Genomic DNA, 7,560 nt, shown 5'->3' with positions numbered 1-7,560 from the left:
CCCACTTCTCCTCCTGCCTTCAATCTTTTCCAGCATCTGAGTCTTTTCCAGTGTGTCAGTTCTTTGCATCAGGTGGCCAAAGTATTGGAGCTTCAGCTTCAGCATCAGTCCTTTCAATGAATATTTAGGACTGATTACCTTTAGGATTGACTGGTGTGATCTCCTTGCCATCCAAAGGACTCTCAAGAGTCTTCTCCATCACCACAGTTCAAAATCATCAATTCTTTGGTGCTCAGCTTTCTTTATGGTCCAACTCTCACATCCATACATGACTACTGGAAAAACTATAGCTTTGACTAGACAGACTTTTCTTGGCAAAGTAATGTCTCTGCTTTTTAATATGTCATCTAGGTTTCTCATAGTTTTTCTTCCAAGGAGCAAGCATCTTTGACTACATTAATTCTATCAAATGTGTCCTGTTTTCTGTGACCATAATACATATTTACATATTCATAAAAACCTTACACACTTAGAAACCTAGGTTATTTATTTCAGTGTGTTAACCCTCTGGGGATATCTGCATAAGCTGCAAAAAGCAACTTTTTCAATGATTACTCAATAGAACATCAAGCAGAATGTCAAAATAAACAGATAAGTCTCAATTAAATACATGTGTATTATCCATAGTATTTTTTATCCTAATCTGGTTTTTGCCAGCCCTCTATCTTCATTCCCTTGCTCTTATAAGCCCTATATACGCAATATATGTAAATAATAATAATGCACAGTTAGGAAGTTAAGTTCACCATACTTCACTCCAAAAACAGTTTTGTAATATGTAACAACTTTTGTTTAAATATGCACAAGTTCCAAATATCCATACCATGGTATGCTCCCATTCATAGAGAAAATAAAAAATGCCTATATATTCAGTCTTCCATGGGAAGCCATTGGTAAAGTGAAGTTTGATTTATTTAAAAAGATGAATCTACCACCATCAGCAAAAATTTTATCCACATTGATGTTGTTTCCAAGCATCTGATTGTGATGTTCTTGTTATCTTCTTTACTTACATAATTCTTACTTTTTTCATAATTTATTAGCATCTGTAAAATTGAATCCTCAGTAATCCTCAATATCTCAGGTCAAGAAGCAACAGTCAGAACTGGACATGGAACAGTGGACTGGCACAAAATTTGGAAAGGAGTACATCAATGTGGTATATTGTCTTACTGCTCATTTAACTTATATGCAGAGTACGTCAAGTGAAATGCCAGGCTGGATGAATCACAAACTGGAATCAGAATGCCAGGAGGAATAGCAACAACCTCAGATATGCAAGTTATACTACTCTAATGGCAGAAAATGAAAAGATACTAAAGAGCCTCTCGATGAGTGTGAAAGAGGAGAGTGAAAAAGCTGGCTTAAAACTCAACATTCATAAAACTAAGATCACAGCATCTGGTCCCATCACTTCATGGCAAATAGGTGAAAAAGAGGGAACAATAACAGATTTTATTTTCTTGGGCTCCAAAATCACTGTGGATGGTTACTGCAGCCATGAAATTAAAAGACACTTGCTCCTTGAAAGGAAAACTATGACAAACATGTGTAGTTTTTAAAAGCAGAGGCGTCACCTTGCCAGCAAAGGTCCATATAGTCAAAACCATGGTTTCTCCAGTAGTCGTATATGGATGTGACAGTTGGACCACAAAGAAGGCTGTGCATGGGTGCCAAGGCTGTGTGTGGGTGCTAAGTCACTTCAGTCCTGTCTGACTCTTTGTGACCCTATGGACTGCAGTCTTCCAGGCTCTTCTGTCAATGGAATTCTCTAGGCAAGAATACTGGAGTGGGTAGCCATTCCCTTCTCCAAGAGATCTTCCAGACCCATGGATCAAATCCAAGTCTCTTGTGTCTCCTGTATTGGCAAGTGGGGTCTTTACCATTAGAGCCCTCTGGGAAGACCTAAACTTCCTTACTACATTTTAAAATACCCAATAGTCAGGGGAACACTTTAGAGCAAATCATTATTAATGTGAGTTTGTTGAGCACCAAAGAATTGATACTCTTGAACTTTGGCTGGAGAAAACTCTTGAGAGTACCTTGGACTACAACATCAAACCAGTCAATCCTACGGGAAATCAATCCTGAATATTCATTGGAAGGATTGATGCTGAAGTGGAAGCTCCAATACTTTGGCCACCTGATGCATAGAGGTGAGTCATTGGAAAAGACCCTGATGCTGGGAACAATTGAGGGCAGGAGGAAAAGGGCCAACAGAGGATGAAATGGTTGGATGGCATCACTGACTCAATGGAAGTGAGTCTGAGCAAACTCTGGGAGATAGTGAAGGACAGGGAAGCCTGGTGTGGTGCAGTCCACAGGGTTGCAAAGAGTCAGACTTGCGACTGAACAACATGCATGCTTTTGTTATATTTTGATATAATATTCAACTTCTACTTAGCCATGATACTAGTACATAAAGATAGTATGGACAATTGAAATCAATTAAAAGATTATCTTGAACATCATATTTCAACTTATCCCATTAAATCTTTTTACATGGGAACTAATAAATAGCAAAATGGAATGTATAAAGTGTTACCTGTCCTGGAGTCACAGAGGAAAAACAAGAAGTAAAAGAGGAAAAAGGAAAAGCAATAATTTGTGCAATTCACAAACTATATAATCAACCCTTAACCAAAGCTGACTGTTGTTAGCAACATTTAAAAATTCCTGTAACTGCTTATTAAATGTCTTTCTTTTATAATAGGTACTTTATAATTACTATGTAAAAATTGCATTGACCACATATAGCCAATGTTTCTTAGAGTAAATGCACCTTCTAAACAGGCTTAGCATTTAGCTGCAGCCTTTACTTAAACAATTAACTAGCAACTGAACAAAATATAGCACATGCAACTTTATTCTACTTTTCCTACATGGGCCTGACACACAAAAAACACTTAATAACTACCTGGTGATCTGTTGAGTTGTTTCTGTGAATTAGTCATGGAACATGATGTATTCTGTTAAAACATTTTCAAACAGCTTTCTCTGAAGAAATGTTCCCTCATCACTTTAGCTCATTTCTACTGTTATTACACATGGATCTACATATTTGAGACTCCAATCAAGTGTTCTTTAATGGCCTAAAATTTCTATATCTGACTTATAATTTTAATCATAGAAAATAAAGTACATAAATCTCACTACCATCAGTGCTAGGACAACTTGATTATAATAATAAAATATCGGAATGTCAGATTTCACTATTAAATTAAATCCAGAGTTGGATTTCTTGTCATATACTTATGATATTCTGGAAATGGCTGGCTTCTCATGACTGCATTGTAGATCTTTTAAAAAATAAATATAATTAACCCCCCATGTAGCCAGGATATGTCAGGAGACTGAACCATGGTTTCTATTCAGTCTTTGACATTGCAATATATTTAAAAGGTAAATTCTAGCCAGTGAATGAGTCTGAGGCAATTCCTATGTAGTTGGCAGATATTACTTGAGTACCAAATAGCCATCTGCAAAAGCAAGCAGTAAAATGGTACTAATCAGAAAAATGACAGGAAAGTTATTTCAGAACTTTCTTTCTGCTAAGTGAAAAACTAAAGCACCGTGATATTGCTTAAGCCTTTGAATGGCATTCTGTGCAATGAAAATGCACAATAAAGACTCAGTGACATAGGGACTTCCCTGGTGGTCCAGTAGTTGGGACTCTGCCTCCCAGTGCAGGAGACATTGGTTCAATCCGTGTTGCAGGAAGATCCCACGTGTTGTGGGACAACTAAGCCCATGCACCACAACTACTTGAGCCAATGCTCTCTAGAGCCCAGACTCTGCAATATGAGAAGCCACCACAATGAGAAGTCTACTCAATGCAACTAGAGCAAGCCCACGCACAGCAATGATGGCCCAGTGCAGCCAAAATAAACACATAAATTAAAAAAAAAAAAACTTTTGTAAAGACTCAGTGACATAAAATGTAAATATTTTAAATCACAATTTTGTGATATTTCTTCAGAGTTGGAAAATGTATCCTGGGCTTCAGAGAGCCAGTATCTTTGTGATAGTCTTGTTTCCACAAAAGGCATATAAGCTAAGTAATAAATTATTGTCAGTTTATATATGCTTTCCTTCATATTTACAAACTTACTGGGTACTACGGAGTGATAGTCTCAAATCGTCATATTTACCAAGTGACTTGCAGAAGGCATGTTAGAACACTGGAAAACCCAGGAGTCTTAGACTGATAAATGCTTTTCCCATTAATTATATTAATAAAACTTCAAAAATATTAGGATGAAAGTCTAATTACATATGAAGAAACAAAATTTAATATGTAGATATTGCAAACTAAACACAGAGAAATATATAGGTAGTTAGCAATAACAGACAAATACCTTAGCTGAGATTTAATTAAATTTGCTTCAAAGGTGGCATTGCAGGTTTGAAAGGTAGCAACAACTGCTATTCAATTTGTCAACTGAATTTTATTGCTCTTGAGTGACTCATCCTTTATTGTCACAGTAAACTCTTTTTGCCCACTTTCCCTTTACAATTTTGAAAATGACTTGTATTGACAACATTTTTGGCATTTGAAACATCTCATTTTTCAACAGAGGGCTTGTTTCTGTCTGGGTGTGCATGCATAGGTATCCATCAACTATCTAGTCACACTTGAAATCAGTTTGGATGAAACATTGTGTTAATTAGCATTTCTGCTAGACTTAGTTGACAACTCCCACACTCTGGAAATAAACTCTTAACACTTTCATTTCACTAGATAAGCTGCACATTGATATTAGTCATATATGGACTTTGCAAAAGTAAATGTTAATAAGCATAACCAACCTCTTTCTGCACTCATATTTTATCACAATAAACAAAATTAACATTAAAATGACAGTCTTATGGACTCTGTTGCAGAGGGAGAGGGTGGGAAGATTTGGGAGAATGGCATTGAAACATGTATAATATCATGTATGAAACGAGTTGCCAGTCCAGGTTTGATGCATGATACTGGATGCTTGGGGCTGGTGCACTAGGACGACCCAGAGGGATGGTATGGGGAAGGAGGAGGGAGGAAGGTTCAGGATGGGGAACACATGTATACCTGTGGTGGATTCATTTTGATATTTGGCAAAACTAATACAATTTGTAAAGTTTAAAAATAAAATAAAATTTAAAAAATAAATAAATAAAATTCAGAAAATGAAAAAAAAAAGACTGATTTTGCCATGCATTATGAATTCTGAGAAGCAACAGTACCTATGAATGAAAGTTGAATTATTTTCCTCCAAAAATATCTCTGGGTACAACAGTCTCTGTCCTATTCCAAAAATCAAACAACTAGATTTTCCAGGGCAGAAATAATAAATATGTGCTTAATTATGTTAGAATAGTATAAAATCATGCAAAATAAAATAAGTCTTTCTCTAATGTCAGTTTTTGTCCCTAATTTTTAAACACTGACTACATTCATGTTTAGTAAGAGATTATAAACAATCTTACCCACCTTAAAAACCTATGTCTAGTGCACTTATCCATAAAACAAAATATTTTATATCATCCTACCTACATATTATGAGCTACAGATAAAAAGTCAGATAACGGTCTCTAAGTTTTCCTAAGGAGTTTCCCTAGTGACTGTTTACTCACAGAGAAGCCAGACTGTGTCATTTTCTATCACAGTCCCTACTGAGAAGACTGTACTTTCAACAGTACTACACATTGTCATAAAACATAGGTATTTTCAAAACAAATACACAGCAAAAAGGAAGAAATTGGCCAATTAACTAGGATCACTGGCACTAGTAAAATATTTTATTCCAGATTCATTGACATTCCCACGATCCCTCCTGAAAACTGTCCAAAAGTGCTGCATACACACATGACTTCTGAGTACATGATGTCATCTCATTATAAAGGAGAAAAAAGCATCTAATCTGAAAGATTAAAAGCCAAATAAATATAAACTAATATATCAGCCAGCACATAAAGACGTATGTAAACTTGCCTGCAGTTTCTATCAAAGCAGATGAGTCCAACTGCACTTCTTGCTAAGCAGATTCCTGTAGAATGCTTGCTGTAAAGCTCAAACAGCCCTATTTAATCAGATTAAGAGAAACTACTGTAAGACATAGCGTATGGATACATTCAAAGTGAACTCATGAGTGATTAAAACCAATAAGATCAACCATCCCAATCACAAAACCAGAGCAAAATATTATATTAGAAACATAGCATGCAAGCCAAATGTGTAGAAAACATTACCTTCTGTCCAAGATATGCTGAAGTATCTTGCTTGCCTAATAGTTCCATTGATAATACTGCTACTAAAGAATTAGTAAGGGTAGAAGAGAGGGAAGGAGAGGAGAGGAGTGAGAAGAAGAATGTTTCCCTCAAACCATTACAGGGAAGGGAGTAAGGGAGTGCTCTACTAGTTTACAATGTATCACCTAAAAAGCTATGGTCAGATGTATATGTGTGTATTAATTAATTTTGCACTAAAACAATAATTAGCACATTTATCCCTACTGGTTACCAATCACACTTCTCCTGCTGCATAATACCATCAACCAATTTTGAGCAGCAATATATTGGCTTGGAAACAAGTCTAATTTATATGCTTTTGCAATTTATTTCTATTCTAAGATCTACCAGTTAGATTCCTACAAGTATCAAATTATAGGTCCCTTGAAACAATCCAGGCTTATGGTTCTCCAGGCTCAAAGTTGTCTGAAGATTTCTTATCTCAGTTAGTTCTACAATATGTCTTTTCAGCACAGGAGAAAATAGCAGATCTATAACTTGTTGACTCTCTTATCTTTGTTAGAGGCTGTCATTCAAACCTAAAGGAATATATAAATGGGCTTCCTTGGTGACTCAGCAGTAAAGAAACTGCCTGCAATGCAGGAGACTCGTGTTTGATCCCTGGGTTGGCAAGATTCCCTGGAGAAGAGAATGGCAACCCACTCCAGTATTCTTGCCTGGAGAATTCCATGGACAGAGGAGCTGGGTGTGCTACAGTCCATGCGGTTCCAAAGAGTCAGACATGACTGAGTGACTAACTTTCTTTTTTCATAAATATAATCATTTAGTTGGCATCAGTCATAAAGTTTCACAGTTCAGTCTTTATATTTCAGAGAAGATGCATAAAACTTAGGATGTTCTTAGTTGCTCAGTCGTGTCCAAAACATTCTCTTTTGCTCAGTGTGATTTGTAGCCAGCTGTGCATTTAGCATTCAGTATTCCATTGCTAAAATGTTCTGCGATGTTACCATGCCCAGAAAGGAGTTAATTGAGAGCAAATTTAGCAGATATTTCAGTGTATGCAATTTTTTGTCTGTTTTCACCAAGTTAGGGAAAAATCACTTATTCTGACTAATTTGCTATATAACTGGAGTAAACTTCAGCTATGAAGAACCATCAGGAATGAATCATTCCAATCATCACAGTTTTCCAAATAGCTGGGGTTTATTTCTTAACAACTCATCTTTTTGTTGTTGTGGTGGTTGTTTATTTATTTATTTATTTTACTTTACAATATTGTATTGGTTTTGCCTTACATCAACATGCATCTGCCACGGGTGGACACGTGTT

The sequence above is a fragment of the Bos grunniens genome, chromosome X, assembly GCF_055505025.1.
Source record: "Bos grunniens cultivar Pamir isolate PY7600 chromosome X, Bosgru_T2T1.0, whole genome shotgun sequence".
Classification (NCBI taxonomy): Eukaryota; Metazoa; Chordata; class Mammalia; order Artiodactyla; family Bovidae; genus Bos; species Bos grunniens.
Note: the sequence above shows the minus strand (reverse complement) of the source record.